At 42.6% G+C, this 26,457-nt stretch overlaps 1 protein-coding gene across 8 annotated transcripts in view; it reads right to left on the bottom strand.

The window, feature by feature from the left end:
* The window catches only part of BCL11B (BCL11 transcription factor B), a 165,608-nt gene that overhangs the window by 58,303 nt on the left and 80,848 nt on the right, over positions 1-26,457 (bottom strand). The gene's annotated exons all lie outside the window — the stretch shown is intronic.

Below are 26,457 nucleotides of genomic sequence, written 5' to 3'. Positions count from 1 at the left end.
CTGTTCATATCAATAGTCAAATAGTATGTAAAAATAAATAAGCTAATCAAGAGATTTAAGTAGGTCTGAGAAATGATCACACACACCCCACTCCATCCCTAGCACTCTGTGAACGAAGGTACCTCTGTATGACTGAAAGCAAGATGAGCTGTGGAGGAGTACGGATCTGAATCCATGCTCCTTCCTACAAGCTGTTGGTCAGAAATCAAGCAGATTTTTCCACCCACTTCATCAAGCCTCTCTCTAAGTTTGCATTTCAACATTGCTCGTTTAGCGTTCTTCAACATCCCCCCCCCCAAGCAACATGATGAGATACGCCCTAGAAAGATTTCAATGCAGGTATCAACAGCTCCCACTCACTGGATGCAATGACATCATGCTAAAGGAGAGGATTTTCCTCTGCCTTGGCTCTACAGAGGAAGGCAGCTAGTCTGATCTTGTTGCCTGCCCTGTGGGCTGCCTCTCAAGGATATAGTGTTTCTTCATTCTTGGCCCTCTCTCAAGCCTACCAAAATGCCCCCCAGACCGACAGGCGAGTCGTCAGGCAAAGTCAAGGATTACTATATGCTTTGGAAAGGGAGAGCTTGCTGAAGTGCAAGTTAAGATGGCATTTATTTATTTATTTTTGAGATCTAAAAGGGGGGATTCCAACGAACTATTTCTCCCCGCGTTGAAAAAAACAACAATAACAAAACCCTAACAAGAGTGAAAAGCTTCATTATCCAACCTTTGGTTCAGAAACACCTATGTTTGTTTTTTGAAATCATGCTACAACATTTACCATGAATTATATCTTTAAAACCCAGGTATTTCAGCCCTGTTGGACATCAATGTAATGGTTACAAGTTAGGATATACACATACAAATGTGTGTGTTTGTGTTATATATATATCCCCAAAACAGCTTTCTGGGAAAACAAACATACTGGTAAAAAGAGATATTGGAAAAGAATGTTATAATAACCTGAACCACCTACAGCTTTCCCACCCATGGCCCAAAGAATGTGTTATGCCTATGGCTGGCACCTGCAAGGTTACCTGGGAATAATGGGCCTTTTTCTTGAAAGATCTTCCCAGGTATAGCAAAGTGCTGGCCTTGTAACCAGGTCTAGGGTCACTGTGCTGAATTTCCCAGTCTCTGGCTGTATTATTGAGTCCAATTCACTGAATTATTTGAGGCTAGCATTAGCTCAATCAGTAGAGCACGAGACTCTCAATCTCATTGGGCAAGAGAGTCCTGCACTGCAGGGGGTTGGACTAGATGACCCTCATAGTGCCTTCCAGCTCTACATTTCTACGACTCTATGAGTTCATCCGCCCTCACTGCTGGCCAACAATGATGCAGAACAGGGAAGAAAAGCTATGATGGCCCCAGCGATCGCACAACAGGGAAGAAAAGCTACGATGGTCCCAACGAACGATGCCCACAATAATTAGTACATTTTTTTTTTGTATTCTATTATTTCTTGTGAGAGCTGGACCATAAAGAAGGCTGATCGCCGAAGAATTGATGCTTTTGAATTATGGTGCTGGAGAAGACTCTTGAGAGTCCCATGGACAGCAAGAAGATCAAATGCATCCATTCTTAAGGAAATCAGACCTGAGTGCTCACTGGAAGGACAGATCGTGAAGCTGAGGCTCCAGTACTTTGGCCACCTCATGAGAAGAGAAGACTCCCTGGAGAAGACACTGATGCTGGGAAAGATGGAGGGCACAAGGAGAAGGGGGCGACAGAGGACGAGATGGTTGGATAGTGTTTTCGAGGTTACCAGCATGAGTTTGACCAAACTGCGGGAGGTAGTGGAGGACAGAGGTGCCTGGCGTGCTCTGGTCCATGGGGTCACGAAGAGTCGGACACGACTAAACGACTAAACAACAACAACAATTTCTTGTCCATTAAATACTTCCCATTTCTGGCTCACAGGGAGCTACTCCAAAGCAACCTAGCCCCACAATGTAATCTGAGGAACAGCTCCCCACATGGCTTTCCTACATGCAATCTACCACCGGGAATGTGGAGCAACAACTGTTCATGGTAAATGTGACTCCCATGGCAAGCATACTAAGCTTGTTTCATCTGACTTCCAAGTCCCTGCCATATTAACGTATCGACCAGAACTGATAAAAGATGCATGCTTCTGTTGTACTTATAGTTGCTTTTTCTCTGCTAATGGCAGGTGGGTCAAATAGCCCTAGAAAAAACACATTTTTAAAAATGTGGTTCTGCATGCAATTGGCTCAGTGGCTACCCCCATTTGGATAGTCCATGCTGGTTTGCGAAATGGCAGCTTCTGCCTAAGGCACAAGTGAGGCGACTTGTTCGCCATGAGCAAGGCAAATCATGCTCTCCGGCCCCCTTTTAAAGAGCAGGACGAACAGGAATATGCACTTCTTATAAATGTACAATATGTGCATCTAGGCTTTAAATTTTTAACGAGAATGTTGTCAGCCTTTCCCAGGTTGCCTCTGTCTTACCCCAGGGAGAAACGCGACTTCTTTTCTAGAAAGCAAAAGAGAATGATGGGATATCCTGACATAATTTTCAGGCACTTCATCCTTAGTAAAGTCTGCAGAACAGCCAGGCAGCGGGCACAATCCGACCAAAAGTTACGTATTTCTAATTGCCCTCCGTTTCAGTGTGAGAATGTTAAGGATGTGCTTAGTTTTTTTCCAACAGGATTTACAAATGTTTCCCGTTTTTATACCGTGGGACAGCATGTTCACATTTTTCTCTCTGCACAGTGGGGACCTAAAACGAATTTGAGAAATGGCTGTTGCATAAACAAGCACCAGGCAACAGGAGCAGATAGGAAGTTTTTGAGAGAGCAAATTAAATCAAGCCATAAGGCTTGATTCAGAAGACAAGGACCATACTTCTTTGCCGGAAGATATCCAGGATGGTGCGTTGTTTTGTAGTTCTTTTTTTATACACCATCAGTATCAAAGCCCAGCATCCCACCAGGGTGGATTATCTTTCTCAGCCAAGTTGTCATGATCCATGCAGCTCTCCATATAACCATCAACAGGTGACCAGGATAACTAACTGAACGACTGAGCGCTAAACAAGAGATCTTGGCAGATAAGCACTAGACAAAAAGTCTAAAGTTATTTTTAAGCTATTACATCTTTTTAGCAAAATGCTGAGCCAGGCATTAGTGCTCACACACCCCCCCCCCAAATACAGAGTGGGGGGGAGGGTTTTTTTGGTGGTGGCGGGGAGAGAGAACTCACTGGATGAAATTATCATTAATTGTTGCCTTGGCGCTCTGTCAGTGTGTGTACGAACTGTATCTGGCACCAAATATCTATCTATTGACAGATAGCTATATCTCAGCAGCCTGCGCTGTCAGCCACTGCTGATGAGGGCTGGAAGACACTTTCATCAAAGTAACATCTGTTTTCAATTTTCATTTATAGATGTGGAAACTCTTCAGCTGGACATTAATCATTCTCAACAGCAGCAATTAGATATATGAGACATATCAGAACAAATCAAATTAGCCTCTATCTTTCTCCCACTTTTTTTTTTAAAAAAAAGAAAAACCAGGAAGTCCAGGAACAGGGAAGCAACAGGCTTTCGTGGTATGTATGTATGTATGTATGTATGTATGTGGAAAGAAAGAAAGAAAGAAAGAAAGAGAAAGAAAGTTAATTGAACTTTAAGAGTATTGAAACATTCAGGTGATGCTTTCAAAGGCTAATCACTTCCAATCAGTGGGAAGAGGGGCTCTTTGCAGAAAGCCTACTGGACTGATATTTAGTAATAAGGTGTAGTTAAACAGATTAACACCAATGCAATGTTTCCCTTCAAAAATAATAAAAAATAAAAAATCCCAGGAACGTGCTCTGGGTTTGTAGGACTCATGGTATTGATGCTGGAAGATAAGGAGTTTGAAACTGTGCTTTCAGAATCGCACTGTTCACAAGCAAAACAAATTTTCTCTCTCCTTGTTGTGTATAGCTAAATGTACATAATTCAGCATTTAGGGGGAAATGGATTGGCATGATTTCAGGCAATGGATATAGTGGGTGCCAGCAAACAGAAAAGGGTGCTGTTCAGAACTGAAGAGGAAAGAACTAATTGGGAAACAACGCTCTAGTAAAAGTTTTACTTGAGACAACGCTGGGTTTTCCTTGCTTTGACGTGGCTGGCTACTGTCACCGGGTAACATGGCAGCAGCAAAAGAGAGAGGCCTGCAATTCTGATACTCGTTGAAATCAGGGGCCTGAGTTTAATTGATTTCATCAAAAGTGGAATTAAGCTTGAATGCCAAATGGAGAGTCATTTCCATCAAGAGCCAATTTAAAGGCTGAAAATTACTTGGAAGACCAAAAGGAAAGAAAATAGAAACACCACACAAATGCGCACCTGCTCTAATAGTAATTGCTTTCCGCCGACATGATCTGAAAACTGTGAACCCCAGTAAGTTTGCTCATGTCATGGGAAGATTGCAACACTAAACTGTCATAGCTGGGCCAGAAAGACCTCGACCACAGAAGCCAGAGCCTGTGGCTTACTCATAAGAATGGTAGCACTGAAGATAGCGTGACTCACGCGTAATGCAAAGCAGAATAGCCTTCCCCAATCCACCCACAAGGGCATGTTTCGAACACTCATCTCTCCTGCTTAGAACGTTCCCAGCAGGAAAACCCAGATGTTTGGCATATTCCAGCCAGACATCAGAGCAGCACATTGACATCGGTCAAACCGATTCTCTGATATTCCGCACAGAAAGTTTGCTAATCACTACAAACTGTCCTTTTTCTCAGCAGGCATCCAGCATTTTGGCTTGGATTCGAGCGTCTTAGAACTTAGGTGGCTTCTTCTTCCAGTTGGTCACCATGGTAATGAGGACTAGCTATACCCTTTTAGCCACTTGAAGTAAAAAAAAGGGGGGTTAAGCTGTACCCACCCTCCTCTGTCGTTCCCTCTTGCAGTGAGGGGGGGGGGGTGGGAGAGTGAATGTGCTTGCTGAATTGTGCGCAGGCTCCTAAGCCCACAGTGTTTCTGAACATTCCTACAATTAGCCCTCTCACCTGTTGGTTTGCCAAGGAATCCCTGCATGCCACACAAAAGTCTTACGTAAGTTCTAGGGCATTGGTTCCCACTGCGACACCCCCCCCCCCCCCGTTTCGCAAAAGCCAAGCCATGGATCCCCTACTTCTGAAAATGTTGGTATCTCTGTGGTGGTTTTGGTTACGTGAATGGTGCCACCATACCCTCCAACATGCCCAGCGCATAACCGGGCTGCAGTCCCGTGTGAGTCACATGACCCGCAAGAGTGGACGGCGTCCAGAAACGCACATTTTGGAGCACCGCAGTCCAGCCGCCATCTTGGGCATTTTAGGGCGCCATGCTTAAATGAGATCATGGCCCCTAAAATGGGATGTAGCAGACAGTTGATGGGTATGTGCCACAGACCCCCCCTGAGGTCCATGGACCACCAGTTGGGAGCCACTGTTGTATAGGGCGTATTCTCAGCATATATAGACTACCAACCAGACCTGTTTGGCCCTGCATGGACCCAACAGACCCCTGCAGTTGTATGTTTCCAGGGAAGATTAGTAACGTCAGATAAGTTTCCCTGCCATAATTCAGTTTATCACTGAAGAACCCCTAAGGCTTTTCAAATAGCTCTTGGGAACAGTTTGAAAACATCTACTCTTGGCCGATGCTATCTTAGAAAAGACAGCGTCACCCTAAGGATAGTGCCACATGATGACATCAGATGATGGGCAAGTATATTGTACCACCCACCTGTCAAAGTGCTTCCCAAGCACCCAACAGCCAGCTGGCTGTCGGACGCTTGAGAACCACAGTGCAAGGAGTTTCGCCAACCCGGTGATCAGTCAAGTATCTATCACATAGTTGGCAAAACTGTTTTTCCCCCCAGGGATTGGATGCAGATACCTCAGTGGCAGAGTAATTGCTTTGCATTCAGAAGGTACCTGGTTCAATCCCCAGCATCTCCAGGTAGGACTGGGAGAAAATCCTATCTGAAATGCTAAAAGAGTCGCTGTCAATCAGTAATGAACTAGATGACCCAATGTTATGACTCATACTGGAAGCTTCCCGTGTTCCCAAAGCCTTAGCATGTCAGGTAAGTTGAAGGAAAAGGCACCTTCGACTGCAAGCAGGAGACAGCAGGAACACTGGTGCAATGTGTTCCTTCTGACATGTCAACAGCAAATGAGACACGTTGCCATGCCACATGGGCTAGTCACACCCCAACACACTAACAACAAGCTGAGATACACAAGCTGAGATCCTCCATGTGGAAGGGGAAATCCTGATGACCATTCCTGATGAGATGTTCCACACACATTCATGAGGCACTTACAGGGTGGCCGTAAGTGGTGGTAAGGAATACCCCTTCCAAAAAAAATAAATAAATGCATGGAGGAAGTCATCTGAATTCCCCCTCCCAAGTCATGGGGAACCCTACACAGAATGTTTCATAGTAGTCAGCCCTTGAGGTCATAAAAGTAGCAGTTCTGCTAGCAATGGTAATAGCAGCGCAGGTATGAGTTCCTATTTTTAAGAATTCTGTGAATGAAACGCTCCTGCTGACTATGTGGCTATAAATAAAGCTATCTGGTGCTGTAAACCACAAAGATTTGGCAGAGTGGCTACTGCAAAATCACAAAGGATGCCTTTGCAGGTGTCTTGCAGAAGCAAAGTTCAACCCCAACCCAATTATGCTTCAGGCCAATGGTGTTCTATTATTTCAGTATATTTTATTTTATCTTTAATAAGTGTGTCTTTGGAGCGGGGGGGAATATATGACTGCTCCCTTTTCTTAATTTCATCTGTTTCATCAGCCAAGAGAAATACACTAATTTATAAACTTGAAGGGAGCCTGGAGATACTGTCACCCACCATTCATCCAAATTTGTCACTAGCATCCCATTAAAGCCATAATTATTTTTTAATTAAAACTAAGGAAACTGGCATGCTTGTGCCTACTTTATACATCTGTTATGGGTTAAAATAGCTTTTTTTTTAAAAGGAAAAAAATGTTTTTTAGACCGCAGTCTTTTGTGGCCAAGGCCTATGCCAAAGAAAACGCAAGCTTGCTTATTTTCTCTGTGGGGTGCAACACCGCCTGTGTATGCCTGAACAGATTCGACTGGCCGTGAAAAGAATTCTAAATAAAACACAAACATGGAATTTGGCAACGCCACAGAAGCAAGCTTAAGACTAATTCCAGCATGCGAACGACTCACACAGCAAGTCTGGCTCCACTATAAATGAAACCAGGCTCTGTAAAATATCCAGTAAAGTTTGAGAGATCAGATTTAAAAGGACAGTGCCCTTATTTTATTTTTTAAAAGATCTTGCTATAATAGCTTGCGCTGGCACAGTAAGCATCTCTCTCTCTCTCTTTCTCTCTCTCTCTGCTGAGGAGAGCTGTGTTTCCAGCCAGCCAACACTTCCATTTATTTTATTTTATTTCTCCTTTTACAATTACAATCAAAACAATTTTGCTCAGGAGTCCAACAAATATTAGGCTAAAAATAATCCATGCGATTTATTAGAACTGACCAAACAGGCTGCCTGAGGAGGTACTTTAGGAAATGAAAGGAACAGCCAATTTTATTGAGATGAAAGAAATCACCAATGAGGAAGGGTCATAACTCAGCAGAAGAACATCTGCTTTGCATGCAGAATGTCCCAGGTTCAAACCCCAGCATCGCCAGGTAGGGATGGGAGAGACTTCTGCCTGATGCACTAGGGAGCAACTGCCAATCAGAGTAGACAATATTGAGCAATATTGTGGTCCTCACGTGTTCCATAAGGATATACTGATAGGGTGGTTGGAAATAATTGGGGCCATTTACACATCACAAAAAAGGGGGCAGAGGAGGACACAAATTTGCATAAGATTCAGATAGGATGCTGCACACAGACACACACACACACACACAACTTCAGGAATAATTCCTATAATTAAATAGAAATACAATAGACCTCACAGTAGAGAGGGAGCCTTTGACCAGGCAACCACTAGGCCTCCTCAGCCTGTTGATGGGCAACTTCAAGGCCCATGCCTTCCATTTCTTTATGTATAGGGTTCTTTACATATAAGCAGAACTTCAAACAGACAGCCCTTCAAATAAAGTGCCCCCCCGTAAAAAAAAAAGACAGTCATTGGAAATGGCATGATGCTAGTACGGTAGGATTCCTAGAGGATCCTTAGGGCAGGATACATAGACCAAGTTGTGTTGGCAGGTGAAGGGGACTGGGTTGCCACACTGAGAGGGAACAGACCATTTAATGGACTTCATTTAGGCAGGGAGAAACTGATTGAAAAGCTGTTCCACTGACCAGCTCTGAAACTAGACAGGATCCAGTGATTACTGCTGGTAATCAGCTGAGGAGCAAGAGAACCCCAAAGGTTTCTGCTACTATTCCAGGACCTCTGGGTAGGGGCCCCTTCAAAGGCTGAGAGCAGGACACATAAATATATTATAGCCCATTTATTATATAGCCTGTCCAAAAATTATGACAGTCCTCAGTGGCCCTGCTATAGCATCCCCCAATTGCAGTGCCTTCTCTGTAGCATCCCCCAATTGCTGGCCCCAACCTTGTATAAATTTTGAAAGGCTGTAAAAAAACCCATTTCACGTGGCTTTTGATAGGTTTCCAACTTTGTTTACTAATGATTTTGTTCCATCTGAAGTGACCGTTTAAAAATCCAAATCCTTGTTTTCTTTTATATTTTGTATGTTTTGGCACTGTATACGTTGTTGCGGGCCCTTGTGGTTAGAAAGAGAAACTACTATTATTACTACTCATTATTGTTGTTGTTGTCATTATTAAAAAATAAGTATATCCCAATCAATGTACATGCTTGAGTAGCAAATGGGAGGGTATGAGAGATCCTGGTCTCATCTGATTTGCCAAGTAAACACATTCAGCTCTTATTTCAATGCATGAAGTGTTATTGTCCTTTGCCGGCAGGTATATTTACAAAAAGAGAACGAGGGAGAAGTATTGTGACCTGTCGACTTCAGGCCACAAAAACTTATGCCATAATAACCTGTTATTCTTTAGGGTGGCACAATACCATTGTGTTAGCGGCCAGAAACGGTCATGGCTGCCCTGCCCCGCCCCGCCCCACCCGGGCCCCGGTATAGTCCAAAACAGCTGGAGATCACAAATCCCATCAGCACCAGCCAGCATATTCTGCCTTCGGGGAACACCTGATGATGTGACTGACAAGAGTGCATCAGAATGTGTATACATCACTTGATTTCTTAGCTGAATGTGTAATGTGACTCCAGTGAAAAGTACTGCACTTGATAATAAAAGTTATTTCTGGTTATTGGCAATAAGCGATGGGACCCTGTATGTACAACTGCATAACACAACGTGATTTTCGTACAAACAATGAGAGCTATCTCTGCCTTAATTGCTTGAAGAGGGATTGACTGCAACTTTCAAGAAGTCAGGCAGAGTGATTGAACTGAAAGATTGCTGGTTTTGGTTCAAGGCCGAAGATTGCCTTGAAGATCACTGGGTCTCTTTAGAGGTGACCGTCTCTTATTCCACTCTAGCTTGTAGGAGGGTGGAGAGAATATAAAAAGTTCTAACAATTAGAAAGCTTTTTTATAGGTATTATGAATATACTGGATTCTGGGATAAAAACAAAGCAATCTAACCATCGTCATAATAGCTATTATTTGGGCATAAATAGCTCAATGTTTTAAATAAGACTTTCACAACTAGTGACCTACCAACTCAAAAACATATTATTTCCAGCCTGCCAGATGCATGAAAATCCGCCCAGCTTAAAAAAACAAAAACGAAAAACCCTCCCCCTTCTCTCTCACTTTGGCAGTACCAGGAATGCAAGAAAAATGTGACATTTTTGTTACTGGTGAGCTGTGTAACAACTTAGATGGTAACAACTTGGAATAGGATATCTGAGTCCAGATTGGTCAGAATACTAGTTACATCAGTATAATTATTATTATTAGAATCATCATATTATATTTCTGTATCAAAATTCTTATTTAACTATATTGTATTATTTATGCCATTGCTATCTGCATATATCTTTTTCCTATGGTCTTTTATGTATTTTTCCCTTTTGCAATAAAAAGGGGGGAAATCCCAAATCACAGGATATAGAATAAAGAACAAAGAAAACAATGCCTTCAAAATTCAGAGTGGTGTAGACTAACAAACTGTACCAAAACCAGGGGAATGGGGTCAATTTTGTATTTTATTTTTACATCTGTTATTAAGAAAATAGATGGTTCCTGAACAAAGTAGCAGGACTGATTGTTGCAAAGCAGGTATCCGATTCAAAAATAGATCAGTCTGGACCTTCTCTATCACAATTCCCACTAATTCCCACAAAGTGGAATAGAATTCTTTAAAGTGCAGATTTATGGAAACTTTCCAAATGCTCTTGTCATTTCAACTACTCACACCTACATTAACCTCATTCCATAAGTCCCCAGACCTCCGACTTCTCTAGCTGAATTCTTTTTAAAAATGCAAACCTTCTCTGGGGCAGATTTGGACTTGTTTCATTCCTCATAGACATCTTACTGATTCATTACATCTTTAATTTCAACCTCTGATCTCCACATCCCCACTGTCCTAAATCAAACATTCTTTACAATTCTACATTCTCAGACGGAAAGAAAAAAAATGGGGGCACTGTTTTAAAAAGAAAAAGAAAACTATATTAGTGACTGCAGTCACTTAGTATATGGAATAATATGATGCCCAACAGAGAGGTGGAGAAAAAAATGATAAAAAGAAGGTATTTATTTTCCAATATTTCATCCATTCATTCATTCATTGTATTCATTTATCATCCTGCACAATATTAATCCTAGGGCAATTTACAGCACGATTTCAAACAAAACAATGAAAAACACAATAAACCAATTAAAAGTAATAAATAACATAATTAGCACAATATGCAAGCTAAGTTAAAAAAAAAAACACTTCCAGGATTTAAAATAGTATTGGCAGTATGCAGTATTTTAAAAGGACAGAGCATTACAATGACTGAGAGAATAAAAATGTCTTAATCCAACACCTAAAAGGTAATAAACTGGGCACTAGGTGATCCTCTTTCATCCACTGATGAAAAATTCATCCTACACAACCAAAAGAAAATACTACAAAAGCACAACATATACAAAGAAACACTCATTCAAACCAGCTGCTGGGATAATTTATTTACACTTCACTGGATGCTGCAATGCAAGGAATCCAATGAAACCAGTGGTTTTCCAGTTTTTCAGCCTTGAATCAATTTGCCCATGTTGAAGACCATGAATGCCAGCCACAGAATCTGCGTACTCTGCAGAGAACTTCTTGGGTTTAGCTGCTACCCACGACAAACTGTGAGAATTAATGTAAAAAAATGTGCTCAGTGTTTCCTGAGCTGTGAACTACAAGAGGAGAACAAGATGACTTTCTGGGCCAAAATACGGGGTTTTACTTAAGATTCCTCAGGCTAAATATTAGCACAGTGACATAAGCATGTGCTCACACACAGAAAGAAACACACGTATATAAAGATCTAGCCTACAATATATTGGCCAAGTAAAGATTGGTAAGAATAGGAGAAGAACCCTGGCTCGTTCCAGTTGGGTTCTTCTCGTGTTCTTATGGTACAGAGCTGCCAACTTTTATTTTATTGTCCTGTCTCCTGTTACCACTTGACGCCACTTTCCCCACTGCCATCTCCATGTTAGGACGAAAACATTCACCATGCGAGGGGCTGCTGCTGCTTAAAGTGTAGCAAGCCAATAGAAAGTTGCTAATACTACATACCAGACTTCTCCAAGTTGGTGCCTTCCAGATGTTTTGAACGGCAACATCCAAGCTAACAGGTTGCCGGCAGTTGCGTTCCCAAACATCTGGAGGGCACCAACTTGGAGAAGCCTGGTGTGTAGTATTAACAACTTTCTATTGACTTGCTACACTTTAAGCATTATGAATGGACAATAGGTGATTTAAATATGTTACAAATTTAACAATGGACATTCAGTGTCTGGATAAACAATAACCAAGGAAGGAGTTAGAGGGAAGTCAATTTATTTTGTTTTGTTTTGGCATTGTTGTTGTTTTGTTTGTTTGTTTTTGGAAAATCAATAAAATGTTATTTAAAAAAACATCTGGAGGGCACCAGCTTGATGAAGGCAGCTACACGCAGACCTCCCATTCTCCGTGCAGAGCCATGGGGAAGAATTAAGTTCTGACAGCGCAGGACACATTCAGCTCTGCTCTTAGAACATTACAAAGGTTTCTGAGGGCATCACCTACCTGCATGACACACTGTCATAAGCAGCCACCTGCAGAGTACAGAATACACAACGTATGCAAAGCACTTCCTCTTTGGGCATTCCTCTCTCCAAGTTAAGTAAGCATGTGAAGGGAGGGCCACAGGGATAGTTGTGCTAATTTGGCCCCCTCTCTTCACTCTTCAGGGACGCGGGTGGCGCTGTGGGTTAAACCACAGAGCCTAGGACTTGCCGATCAGAAGGTCGGCGGTTCGAATCCCCGCGACGGGGTGAGCTCCCGTTGCTCAGTCCCTGCTTCTGCCAACCTAGCAGTTCGAAAGCACGTCAAAGTGCAAGTAGATCAATAGGTACCACTCTGGCGGGAAGGTAAACAGCGTTTCCGTGTGCTGCTCTGGTTTGCCAGAAGCGGCTTAGTCATGCTGGCCACATGACCCGGAAGCTGTACGCCGGCTCCCTCGGCCAATAAAGGGAGATGAGCGCCGCAACCCCAGAGTCGGCCACGACTGGACCTAATGGTCAGGGGTCCTTTACCTTTACCTTCACCCTTCACAAAGTTGGGAGGGTGGACTTGTGGATTCTACATGGAGCCTCCACGAGTGCAAGAGGCTGTCTTCACCAGAAGTCTGCCTTCCAACTTGCAGAGAGCGATGGGGGCGAGGCGAGCACAGTGTGTTCTGCTCCCCCAGTGTGTTTACTTAAGTCAGGCAGAAGAATGCCTGATGAGAGCTTAAGGCAACTTATTTTCAAGGGTTCGGAAGGACTCCATGCTCTAAATGCCAGGTGATCAGATGAAAACAAATGGCTCGACATACGTTGCACACGACCGAGTGGAATTTTGTGGCGGCAATAAGAGAACAGTTGCAAACACCAAGTTGTTATATGTGTGTGTCTAAAAACCCCACCGCTGGATCTCAGTGCCGAGAACAAGGCCAGAAAGTGTATGCAGGCACCATGTTCCCTAATTTGTTGGTTCATTTCCTAGCAGATTATTCTTTCACACAAGCCTTCCTCCTCTCTGTTTTTAATCTTTCTCTTTTTTTTTATGAAGTGTTTGCAAAGAGACATTCAGCTGACTGGCTGCATTTAGCGAAATTGAGGAGTTGTAGGAGTAAGTTAGCGTGGCTGATTTTACAACACAAATCATCCATGGTAGTTCACCCTGTTGCTAAGGTGATGCTGCTGCGAAAGATGGAAATCCCTGCCCGGTTTCTGAATAAGGAAATGTACCACATCTTACCTACGTGTTCGCCTGCTCTGGCTACTGGCTAGAAAATATGCTTCAGCATTTTTTCCTACCTCTTCCTACATCTGCTATAGCCCGATCCAAAAGGAGGTTTACTCAGTTTTACAATTCCCACTAAAGCTGAAACTGCTCATGATGATGGCTGAAAAAGTGGGGAGCCCAAGACCAGAGAGGAGAGAAGTGACCAGGACAAGGGGCAGTCTAGGACTCCCTCCCCTTTTTGCTGCTGAAATCAGATCCCACACACCCACACTACATGGGACGTGGGGCAGACCCATATTTAAAGACATGCAGCTTGGGCTTTTGTGAAGATTACCCAAGAACAAGCCCCAATGAACTAGGTATTGCAACCCTCAAGGCCCATATATATTTTTAAAGCATCCCTCCCTATGTGATGCCATCCACTCACATATTTGGATCGTTCCCTTCCCCTTCAATATGGGAGGTAAAGGTATTTGCAGCAAGGAGCAAAGCCTTTTCAGTAGCGGCCCCTGGCCTGCCGACTGAGCTCCTCCAAGAAATGTAACCACGTAGTTCCCACATCAGCAAAGCAATTTCCCATAACAGAACACATTTTTAGATGGTGTTTTCTCTACTATATGCAATTACTTGGCTGTGTGAGTGCATTGCTAAAATTCAGAAATGTGCAAAGTTTGAAAGATGGCTGTGTTTCAGTTCCTGCTCTGTTCCGGAAAGTGCAAAGGCAAACTTGAATTAAAACTCTCCCCTGTCTCTAATGGCAACTCCATGGCCTGAGAGGACTTCTGTACTTTTAACAGGGAGGGGAAACCTACAGGTATATCGGATGTACAATTCCCCCACCACTGTAGAACCATGGTAAGAAATGCCACACCTGGTGAATTTTCTGCTTCCTATGCAACTTTTATAAAGGTAATAGTAGCCCTTCTAGAAAAAAAAAGTCCTGCTGACATATTACCCCCCCCCCCTGCCCATTTTTTAATTTAAATCCTAGCAATCCCCTTTGCTTTTCGTCTCCAGGAAAGTCTGGCATCTACTACGATTCACGCCATATAGATGGCGGGGGGGACGACCCCAACGTGTAAATAGATTTGTTTATGATTTGGTCAATTATCAGAGCAAAGGATGTAGGCCTTGTTCCATTCCTTTTGGCCTTCGGTCTTCCAAATTAGTGTCACTCCCCAAATATGAAGCGAAGAAGTTTTGGTATTTATTTTGAGTGTAACCAACCAAAAGCCACAAGAAAAGGCAAAGGCTTGTATTATTTCTGCACAATTTTCCTGGAGAGAACCCAGCTTCTTCCCCTTTTGTTTTCTTTTAGACTTGCAACCGAATTTGTCTTTCCCCAGAGGTTTCCCTTGCTTGATATTTACAAGCTGTGAATGGGGTTTAATTCAGATCGGTCAGACAGTGGTGTGTGTAGCAGGGGGCACTAACTTTCTTCTCAATCCAGCGCTTTATTTACCTCTTTTGAGAGTTCCCTAAGCCAAACCTTCCCTTAGCAGAGCCTGAACCAGTTTTTTTAAAAGCCAGGCCAATTAATCTGTTACCATCTGTATCCAGAAGCCTCATTACATTCATTTCCAAGGGTCTCCAAGTGGTCTTTCAGAACAAGTGTGAGATGTCACCAAGCTAGCACTACAACTGAGTAGGGCTATGAACCTAGGTTCCTCACATCCACAGGGGGGGCAGAGTATGACAGCCACATTCAGTGGTGAATATGTGGAGAGGGGGGCAGCAGTGGCAATTCCCCAGGCCACTTCCTATTATTATTATTATTATTATTATTATTATTATTATTACAGTGGTACCTCTGGTTGCGAACGGGATCCGTTCCAGAGGCCCGTTCGCAAACGCAACCTGAAAAGAATGCAACCTGCATCTGCGCATGTCGCAATTCGCAGCTTCTGTGCATGCGCATGACGTCATTTTACTTGTCTGCGTATGCGCGAGCGGCAAAACCCGGAAGTAACCCTTTCTGGTACTTCTGGGTCGCCGCGGGACGCAACCTGAAAACGCACAACCTGAAGCAAACATAACATGAGATATGACTGTATTATTACAGTATTATTATTATTATTATTATTATTATTATTATTATTATTATTGCCCCACCCACCTGGCTGGGTTGCAACACATAAAAACATAATGAAACATGAAACATTAATAATAACAATCTGATCCAATACAAAAGAAGTCACAGTCCCTCTAGCCCAGGCATCCCCAACCTTCGGCCCTCCATATGTTTTGGACTACAATTCCCATTATCCCTGACCTGTTAGCTAGGGATCATGGGAGTTGTAGGCCAGGTTGAAGTTGCAGGTTGGGGGTGCCTGCTCTAGCCATTACAAGAGCTGTGTGTGCTCTGAAAGGCCTATCCTGCACCCACAAGCTAACCTGCTGCTTTCAGGTATGGTGGAGGGATCCAATCCTCTTTGCTGAAATAAGATTTGACTGGCTACCCAGTTGGCTTCTCTATGTGGAACTGGGAGGGTGGGGGCTGCCATCTCACCTTTCACCTCCGGCAATAAAATGTCTCCAGCTAGCCCTGCACATCCGAGCAAAACTTGCATCTATTGTGTCACGCTGGCTTGGGTTATTATTTAAGCAACTTTCTTTTTTCTAAACACACACACACACACACACACACACAGAGAGAGAGAGAGAGAGAGAGAGAGAGAGAGAGAGAGGCATTCCAGGCGATTATGCTTGGCCAGGAACAGCGAGCTGATGACAGCTACTGTCTCTTTTCCACACCTTCTGAAAAATGCAAAAATCTAGCCTTCTCTTTTAATATTTCTGACGCTGGTGACCAGTGTCAGCTCTCCCCATACAGTAACTGCTTTAAAGCGCTGCACAGAGCACCGCATTAAAAATTAATTACACATGCTATTTTATTGATAGTGCATAATGTAATGAGCACCAGCTGTGCTAAACATCCAAACTCCTTTTTAAGATAGCTATTAAAAAAAGAAAAGAAAAGAAAGAAAGAAGGAAGGAAAGGGAAAGAAAGAAACTACACTTCCAAATGTTTCTCCTGTCAGAGGAGGGGGCGGGGGGAGAACAGCAACATCTTGTACGGATTTGAAACAGAATTCTTTGATTTAGCTCTACATTTGGAGTGTTTGAAGAGTTCAGGCTCTTGGGCTTGGGTATTAGAATAAAATCCAGTTAACTCTCTAAGTCTTGGAGCCACTGTCTCTCCTACATCCTTGGTTACCTTAGGTCCCTTTGTGTTTAGATTATACCATCTATTTCCACCTGCTAATATTGCAATTTCACACACACACACACACACACACACACACACACACACAGCGCGCGCACAAGGACTGGGTGCTTAGAAGTGGCAAGAATGCACTTTTAAACATCTTTAAATACTGTTACCCCTGCTGCTTCTTAACTCTACATGATGAGGATTTACCGAGTTACATCGATTTGAATGTCTCTTTAGAACAAAGGCAGTCCTTAACTTAGATTAATAGCACCAGGGGCTGTGGGTGGAAGAGAAAACCCACCCCCCCAAATGGATTCTTAGCTTTCTCCGAATATTTACAGTGCTCTCGCCTTGTTTCTCCACGTAGTTTCTGAAACGCTCCTATCTACAATCGTTGCCTAAAAATATAAAACACAACCAAACACTCAGCCATATTTTCCTGGTTGATTTCCTATAATAAACTGAGAGATGCAACACTCTGTACATAATGTTTGAGTCAGGGGTTTGGTTTTTTTTGTAAAGCATATTTGCTTTAAAAGTACTGTAACTATCATGCACAAATGCCATTCTGCGAGATGGTGTAAATATTTTATTCAAATCAATAAATATTAAGTAATGCCAGCTAATAGGGCGGTTTCTCCCAAGCACAAACTTTAGCAAATTTCACCCTGGTGAAAGCCATATTTCCCCAATATTGTATATTTTATATGTAGCGTCAATATAGATCGCTGTAGTTACCTCTCTCTCTCTGACACATGTACATGAGCAGCCCAGTTTCCTCTCACCATTTTCTCATGCAAGGGCTAGGGCACTGGGCAAAGTGGGAGGACTGGGGCAGCGTGTTTTTAAACCTGATTTTGGTGTGTGCTTTGCTATCCAACTGGGCATGATGCGAGAAGGGGTGCAAGACCTGTGGGGTTCTCCTGCAGCTTTGCGAGGTTTAAGCCTGCAATCTTATAAGCATTTACCTGGGAGCCTAGGGCTTGCAGATCAGAAGGTCGGCGGTTTGAATCCCCGCCACAGGGTGAGCTCCCGTTGCTCGGTCTCTGCTCCTGCAGTTCAGAAGCACGTTAAAATTCAAGTAGATAAATAGGTACCGCTCCAGCGGGAAGCTAAATGGCGTTTCCGTGCGCTGCTCTGGTTCGCCAGAAGCGGCTTAGTCATGCTGGCCACATGACCCGGAAGCTGTACGCCGGCTCCCTCGGTCAATAAAGCGAGATGAGTGCTGCAACCCCAGAGTCATCCGCGACTAGACCTAACGGTCAGGGGTCCCTTTACCTTTACAATGCCGCTGAACTCAACTGGACTTATATCTGAGTAGATGTGCACAGGATTCCACTGTTAAGAGGCGCGGCTTTCTTTCTTTTTTCAAACTGGATGAGTTTACATTCCCCGCTCTGATTACTGTTTTGTTTTCCCATTGATCCTCCAGTTTTAATAAAACCCAGTCTGGAATGAAACAAAAGCTTGCTTCTTGTTTGAGTATGAAATGTGCAGAACACATACCATATCATTAACATAAACGTTTCTGAAATAATGCTGCTTTCTAGACAGACTGTATTAATTGTATCAGGCTCTTTTCTTTTCTTTTCCCTTTTTTTCACAGCGAGGGTGGTCTGATCTAGGGATTCTCATTGGCTGACTCGGGAGTATAAACGCCACACACACAAAAATGAATATAAGGATATAATTGAAGAGGAGAAAAATTATATATTAATATATGTGTATATATTAAACACACATACTAAGTTCAAGCCCATTGTTTTACTTACAGGTAATCCTTTTACCTTTAAAACAATGGCAAGAACACACCAGGCTGGCTAAGGAATTCAGTGAACAGAAGGCGGTGCAGACAAACTGATGTTAACTTTACAAGATCGCTCAGTAATTTTTAGAACACCTTAATGACTAATGCAGCCAAGCTCCTTGTATTTGAGATATATTGTTTTAAACTCTGAGAGCTCGGGCCTCTGTGTGTTCCTCAGTGAAGCTTGAACTTCCACCACCTTCTCCATTAATCATGCATGTCAATGGCCACTCGCTGTTTTTAAATATGCAGAATTTGTGATTTCTTTCCATCTTTTGTATTCAGAATCTGTTTGGCTTTTTCATTTTCTTTTACTGCTTCTTAATATCTAAGGCAAAATTCATGGGCTTCATTGAGCTCTGAGCAAAGGTCTATATTGGTAAAAAAGGCTATTTTCTGTTGCATTTTTCATTTGCAAAGAATAGGAATCAGCAGCTAGAACAGGAATCGGGACCAAATCTGGCCCCCAGGGAGGATGCTACAAAAACACACAGCAGACAGACCAGAGACTAAAAAAATTAAAATAGAGTTGTTTTTCTCTAGGATACCTGAATTGACTTATTTTCTCCTTTCCTTTCTGTATCTTTTCTACTTTGTGTGATCTCTGTGCAGATTGCACACCAGTGTTTTACACTGTATTCTGTCCTGAATGCACTGGCAAAAATGTGACATATAAATGTTATAGTCAGACAGGCAATGTAAGGAAGAAGTGAGGAAGAAGCCACTGGGGAGAGGAGATGGGGGCCTTGGCCTGTCGCCATGTCCAGGCCAAGTAGGTGCTTGCCACCACTGTATAAGAATGTCCCCATGCACGTAGGTATGGATGCAACTATTGACCAAAGAACTGGTCCAGGGGAAATGCTGTAGCTCAGTGGCAGTGCTCAGTGCATACACATGGTTCCAGGTTAGATCATTTCCAGGTAGGGTTGGGAACGTCCCCATCTGAAATCCCGCCAGTCACTGTAGACAATACAGAACCAATGGTCTAAGGCTGCTTCCTATGATTCTAATCAACTCAGCTAGTAACACACCATCTGCAACACAGTTCAATGCCACATTCAAGTTCAATAATCTCCAAATTCTCTTACCCCAATCCCCAGCTCTCCAGTGTATAAATAAAGCTCCATGGCCAATACTATGCTAGATGAGCCAATGGTCTGCCTTGGCGTAACTCAACCACATATGTTCAGCTATGTGCATATGGGACGCTACATTCACTGCAATGGAGGAAGTAAATCTAGAGGAAGTGCAGATCTGCTTCCTTCCCTGGAATGGGGAGAACAGCTATTGTGGGTAAATGAATATTGGGTTACCTTCAGAACCCTCACATCTGTACAAAATTCCAAAAATGGCAGATAGTTTTAGGAACGCAAAACAGTAACCTTTATTATTAAATTTTGAACCCCATGGAATAAACATATTTGCATGCGACTGGTGTGTGGTTTTCTGAGCTTATAGAAAAGGGCGAGATATATATATATATATAAATTAACATTACGAGCCACCGATGGAAAGCACCGAGGTATAACGTGTTTGGGGAGGAAGGGATAGCAATAGATTCATTTTTCTACATCAGTGATATTTGCTAGGCATATGGGCAATGGGATGTAAATGAGAAAAAACTAGATGCCTTGTACTTTGCTAGTCCAGGTGCACAAAAATATGTGTGTCCTTCCTACCTATTAGTGTGGATGTCTGTAAACATTTCTAGGTTTCGTTGTCTTCATCAAAGTTAAAACCTCAGAACTACTTCCAACTTTTTATACGGTTTTCCCCCCTTTATTTTTTATTTTTTAAGGATTCATAGCAAGTTAATCAGAAAAAGGAGCAATGTGTTGGTTTTGATCCATGCACCACAAGCCTGCGAATTTTGCAACTCCCTTCCAGCTTCTAATTAAACAGACACTAAACATGTTTCAGTGGGAGAATCCAATTCAGCAGGCAGAAGCCTCTCCTTGGAGGCAAAAAAGGACATGGCAACAGAGAAGTCTGTAGATATTTAAAAGCAATATTTTAGGGAGTGGGCCCATCTTGCAAAAGTCTGTTCCCTATGATGGCTTTATATAGAATTCAAAGCCTGTCAGAAAACCGAACTAGCATTAGAAAGAAAGAAAAAGAAAGACTAAAGAGGTCAATTTATAATAGGGAACAACTGTCTTGTGAATGCTCCTGCAATTTCTGAAGCTCGAAAAGAGTCGTGCTCTTGGGACAATCTTGCTTGCACAACTAACAGTCTATGTCTATGTTCAGAAGTGAGCCCCACTGAGTTCACTGGAGTGGATACAGGACTGTAGGCTTAATAGACTAAAATCTGCATATATGTGCCTAAGATGAGATGAGAAGTCATGGATTGTGACACTAAGCTAGTGTAACAGTCAGGACAGCAAGACTCAGGATCAGGCTGCAAATAGAAAACACCATGCAGAAATAGTAATAGGATGTATTACAGTGGTGCCCCGCAAGACGAAATTAATTCGTTCCGCAATTTTTGCTGTCTAGCGAATTTTTCTTCTTGCGAAGCACGGTTTAAACGGTTTAACAAACTCGCGAGACGTTTTCGTCTTGCGAAGCAAGCCCATAGGGGAATTCGTCTTGCGAGGCAAATCGCGAATGAAAAAACCTTTCGTCTAGCGAGTTTTTTGTCTTGCGAGGCATTCGTCTTGCGGGGCACCACTGTATCAATGGCAGGTTTTATGTTTCAGCCTCCAAACATCCCCAGGCAGCCAGGAATGCAGAATGTTTACTGTAAATTGCAAAACTGCTCAAAAGCTCCGTTTCCCGCAGTTTCAGCATCTAAGGCCATTCTCTTAACAGCTCCCTGTCCATGCCAATTCTGAACAGCAAAGGTGCTATGCCATCGTCCAGGCCAAAGCTGCAAGATTTCTTTTCTTTTCTTTTTCCCCTAGATATTTTTCCAAGCATGAGTGTTGTTTTTAAGTCGATTTGAACATTGACATTTTATAGTCATGGGTTGTTGTTTTTTTAAAAAAATAGTTGATTCATTCCCCCAACTTTTGGTAAAGTCTTTTATTTCTTAAAAATTATAATGGCAACAACAACAACAACAAAATATTGTATTCATTCTAGTTTTGCTTCAAATCCGAACTAAAGACATTCCGAATTAAAATGATGATGATGTGATCCATATTTAGTTTTACAAAAAGAGCTGGGGGGGGAACACCCTTGCTCAGAGGAAGAAACAAATTTCTAACAACAGAAGAAAGCAACTTAAAAATAAACTAAGCAAGGCAAATGTAGAGAGGTCTGGAAAGTGAAACGCTGGGATTGAGAATTTGGTGAAACTTTCCCTCTCAGACCAATCTCTAATGCTAAAGGAAAACTGCACACTTCTTATCACTGGAGTCCTCACTATCACCTTCCTTACAAATCCCATGCAAATAAGCTTCTTCTAATTTTGACTACCCGTAAAACAACCCTCTTCACCGCAGCATGCTTCAAATGTCACCTGATTTCTTCTGTTTTCTGCACTGAATGAGACAATAAGGGGCTAATAACCTCCTCTCCAATGGTGGGTGGGGGGAAGAAGATGTTTTATTGCAAACAAAACTTGACCAACTACTGTCATAAATGTTTAGTGTGTGCTTTGATATTAACGTATTCTCTAAGTGCTGCAGATTACAGCAGTAACTACAGGAAGCCATGATACCAGGTCGATTCCCCCCACTTAAAACTGGCACAACTTGTTCAGCAAATAAGATCAGTCCAAAAAACTAACAGTGCACGACCGGCAGAGTAGGAAGTGAAGGAATGCAAAATGCATACGTCCCCTGCTTCTGTGTGCTTTATTGAGTTACTCTTTCCTTATCTATTCTTAGTTTTACTCTCTCCATTATTGCTGCATGTTTGTCTTAGAAGAAGTGAGCAAACAGGGTAGCACACTGGCTTGCTACTTCTCCTATACGGGAGAGACTCCTCGCGTCTATGTTATGCCAAATAAATGCTGTCAGAATAAAGTATCTGTAGGAGAAACGTTGAATTCATCATTGCAAGGCCCATATACTAAGTCAGTGGGGTGGGGTGGGGTGTTACAAACCATGGAAAACAACTCTTGCCTCCACTAGTCAACTCCTTTGTTTCCAGAACTTAAAGTCATCTACCTCTCCCGTCATTCAGACCATGAACATGGGAACATAGAAAGCTCTCTCCTATGGACTCAAGACAACTGCTCTATCCTGGTACTGTTTGTGGATAAAGTTTGCCAGCACTATGGGAAGTTTTGTTGTTGTTCTTTTGCCTGAAGAACAGCCTGCAAGTCATTAAATAAATAAAATAGTACTGCGTATTCCAACTGGCTGTGATGCCCAAAGGAACAGTGGGAGACGGCTCCTGGTTCTTGTGTGCCCTTCAGCAGCACACCATCCACAGGCCTGCCTCCCTCATGGAGTCACCTCCTTGTTGCTCATCTTTCTCATCATTGCTATTACCTGCTTCTTTGCTAGGAAGAGAGACCATCAGCAAGCAGGCAGTCGCTTCTGTTACTCCTCCTTCTCCTTACTATTCCCACCGCCACTGTCTAGGCCAAGGTGATCAAGCAGGTTGCCATGGTGAAGAGGAGCCCCTGTCACAGTGGACCTTCTGCTGAAGTTTGGGTCCTCAGCAGATACCTGACCATGCCAACCACTGATGCCGGGGCCTGCAAGGACTGGATCTCGGATCCTTACTGAATCCAGCTGTGCTAGCTCCTGGTCTGTTTCTCAGTGCTATTCAAGGTGGTGGCTATTACCTCAAAAACCCATACTGGTTTGGAACCAAGCTACTTGAAGGGCTGTTTCCTCTCATGTGAACCCTCCCATCTTTTCAGATGAACTAATGGGTTCCTCATGTCCATGTCACTGCCTTCTGAGATGCGTTTGGAAGCAATGCAGTGCCTCATATAGGCAACTCTCTTCTTTGTTTGTGTTCTGCAAGCATCTGACGACTTTTTTTCATCCCCAAGTTTTTATGATTTTACTGTTGCTTAGATTACCATGTGTTTAAAGTATGGCTCTCTTTGGAGGGTGTGGGTGTGCTTAAATGCTGTTGTTGTTTTAATTTATTAGTTTTTCATTACTGGATCGTTGTTATTTTGTTTTGTGAGCTGCTTTAAAGCATCTCCGTTGAAGCGGGGACAGCAGGTTTAGTTATTTTACAATAAATTGCAATAGAATAAATCTTCTGGATGCTAAGTACAGGCTCTACCACTGAACTATAACCCCTCCCTTTCCCCTGTGCAGTAACATAAATTCATTGTGTTAAAGATCTACACCCCTTCACTTTATCTACTATCTCTTTTTCATAATGACCCAGTCTGGACACACTAAACTGTGTCTTAGTATTTTGATGCCAAGTCTCAGACCCTGCATTCCCTCTTCACCCATGGCCACAAGGAGGAATGCATAAGCTTTTGCTTCAGGTTTACAGTAACCACGGCTTGTTATGTCCAAACGTGACAAACTGTACTTAATCTTAACTAGGCACTGTTTGAAACAAGCTACCTTGAGGTATGGATTACGCAACTGGCTTGAAGCCACTAAACTGTGCTTAGCGCAAACCAGTAGCAAAAGCTTTGGAACTGGCTGCACTAGAGGAGAGGGGAGGAAGAAGCAAGTGAAGGGAGTCAAAAGCTCTTCAAGTATTGTTCTTACCATGCTAGTCCAACCCCCTGCAAGGCAGGAATCTCAACTAAAGCATCCATGACAGATGGCCATCCAACCTCTGCTTCAAAGATTCCAAGGAAGGAGAGTCCACAACCTCCCTAGGGAGTCCATTCCACTGTCAAACAGCTCTTACTGTCAAAAGGTTCATCCTGATGTTTAGTGGGAATATCCTTTCTTGTAGCTTGAATGCACTGGTTCATATTCATTTAGTATTAACTCTGCCTCCCTCTCCTCCACCTATTCAGTTACTGGTCCTTGGCCCAGTATACTTGAAGGAGCATCTCCACCCCCATCGTTCTACCCGGACACTGAGGTCCAGCTCCAAGGGCCTTCCCTCACTGCAAGAAGTGAAATTACAGGGAACCAGGCAGGGGGCCTTCTCGGCAGTGGCGCCCTCCCTGTGGAACGCCCTCCCATCAGATGTCAAGGAAATAAAGAACTCTCTGGCTTTTTGAAGAGATCTGAAGGCAGCTCTGTATCGGGAAGTTTTTAATGTTTAACATTTTATTAATTTTATATTTTGCTGGAAGCCGCCCAGAGCGCCTAGCAAAACCAAACCAGATGGGTGGGGTATAAATAATAATAAAAATTATTATTATTATTATTATTATTATTATTATTATTGAATTTGGTTTGATTTGGACTGTAAGCTCCTCGATGAAGAGTTGTCTCTGGATTATTATTCTAAAGTTCCATGCACAGTGATGACATAATAAAACAGCAGCAGCATGGATTCATATGTTAAAAAGATGGAAATTTGTGTGAAAGTTATTGTGTATTTTATGAAGGTCATGATGCACACATTATGAGGTCACATCCAGTTTGCCAGTATCCCATCGGACTGATGAAAATAAGCCTTCAAACGAGGGATGGATTCAAACCAGAGAGCTAGCTTCATCGTCACTTTTGACCCAACCAAACATGCACCACACAATTTCTCATATATGGAGCAGAAATCACGCCACTCGTATGACTTATCTTTCATGGTAACGTATCACAATGTAACTTAGACAGACAACCACCTTCCCCAGGACGACAACCATCGCAACTGACATACTACCTGAAGGAAGACTAGAGTTTTCCCAGGTGCAAAATGGGAAAAAACAACCCAACAGAAGTTTTAGATTGTAAATTCCACATTACAGGGACTTCTCCTTTTATACATTGCAAAGTGTCATGTCCTATATAAAGATATATGATGTATAGAAACAATAAGCATCTTAGTGAATGTGTCTGGGCTGAATGCAACAAATGAGAATTTACTGCAGTAGGACAATGTCTCATAATCAGAGACTCCTGAAAATTACTAAACAAAAAACAAAAAACCAGAATTTTCTGGATTTGCTTCTGTACTAAATCTCATGTACTTCTACCCCATTTGTTCTCCACTGCCCTACCTCTTAGTCCTTTCTCTCTTCATCTCTCCTTCTTTATCTCTTTTCTCTTTTTCTGCCTCTTCATACCGACTTTATTGCTTCTTATTGCTTTCCCTCTTTTGGTTATACGCTTCTCATTAGCACATGGGAAAAGTTGTGGGTGAGATGGCGTATTGTTTTGTTATTGTTTATACTGTGAACAATTGTAAAGAAAAATTAATTCATTAAAATAAAATAAAAACCCCCTGATCATCTGGAAAGACTCTACTGGAGTCTCCAGCACTGGTATAAACAGCCACTATTACGAGCTACAGAAAAAGATGGTTAAGATGCAATGGAATTCACAGTCTACTCAGAAGTTACTCTAAGATCTGACCCATTTTGTGAAATTGTTGAAGAATGGAGGAATCTACCGCAGTGGCAACTTTTCCTCGGGAACTGAGGAAATGCCAACCAAACGTACCTTGGATATTCAAGGCAATAGCACTTCCCTGCTGTTATGCCCTAGCAACTGGTATTCAGAGACATGTTGCCTCTAATTCTGGAGGTACTATATATACCCATCATGATTAGTAGCTCCTGATAGTCTTATCATCTGTGGATCTGTTTAATCTCTTTTTAAAGCCCTTCAACTTGGTAGCCATCGCCATATTTTGTGACAACGAACGTCACAGCTTTCCCCCCAACTCTGCACAGAGTTAAAACTATTTCCTTTCAGCAGTCCTGAATCTCCCAGGATCCAGGTTCCTTGGATGAGCTCTAGGCTCCAGTATTCTGCGAGAGAGAGGCTTTCATCAGGTCACATACAGCTACTGTCTCCCATAATTCCTGTAGGGTTTAGGCTGAATTTTTGAGGAGCGTCTTTTAGTAGCCTTTTAGTATGTACAGTCTGCTATGTCCAGG

This window comes from Podarcis muralis, chromosome 1 (assembly GCF_964188315.1).
Source record: "Podarcis muralis chromosome 1, rPodMur119.hap1.1, whole genome shotgun sequence".
NCBI lineage: Eukaryota > Metazoa > Chordata > Lepidosauria > Squamata > Lacertidae > Podarcis > Podarcis muralis.
This window is presented reverse-complemented; position numbering and strand designations above follow the sequence as displayed.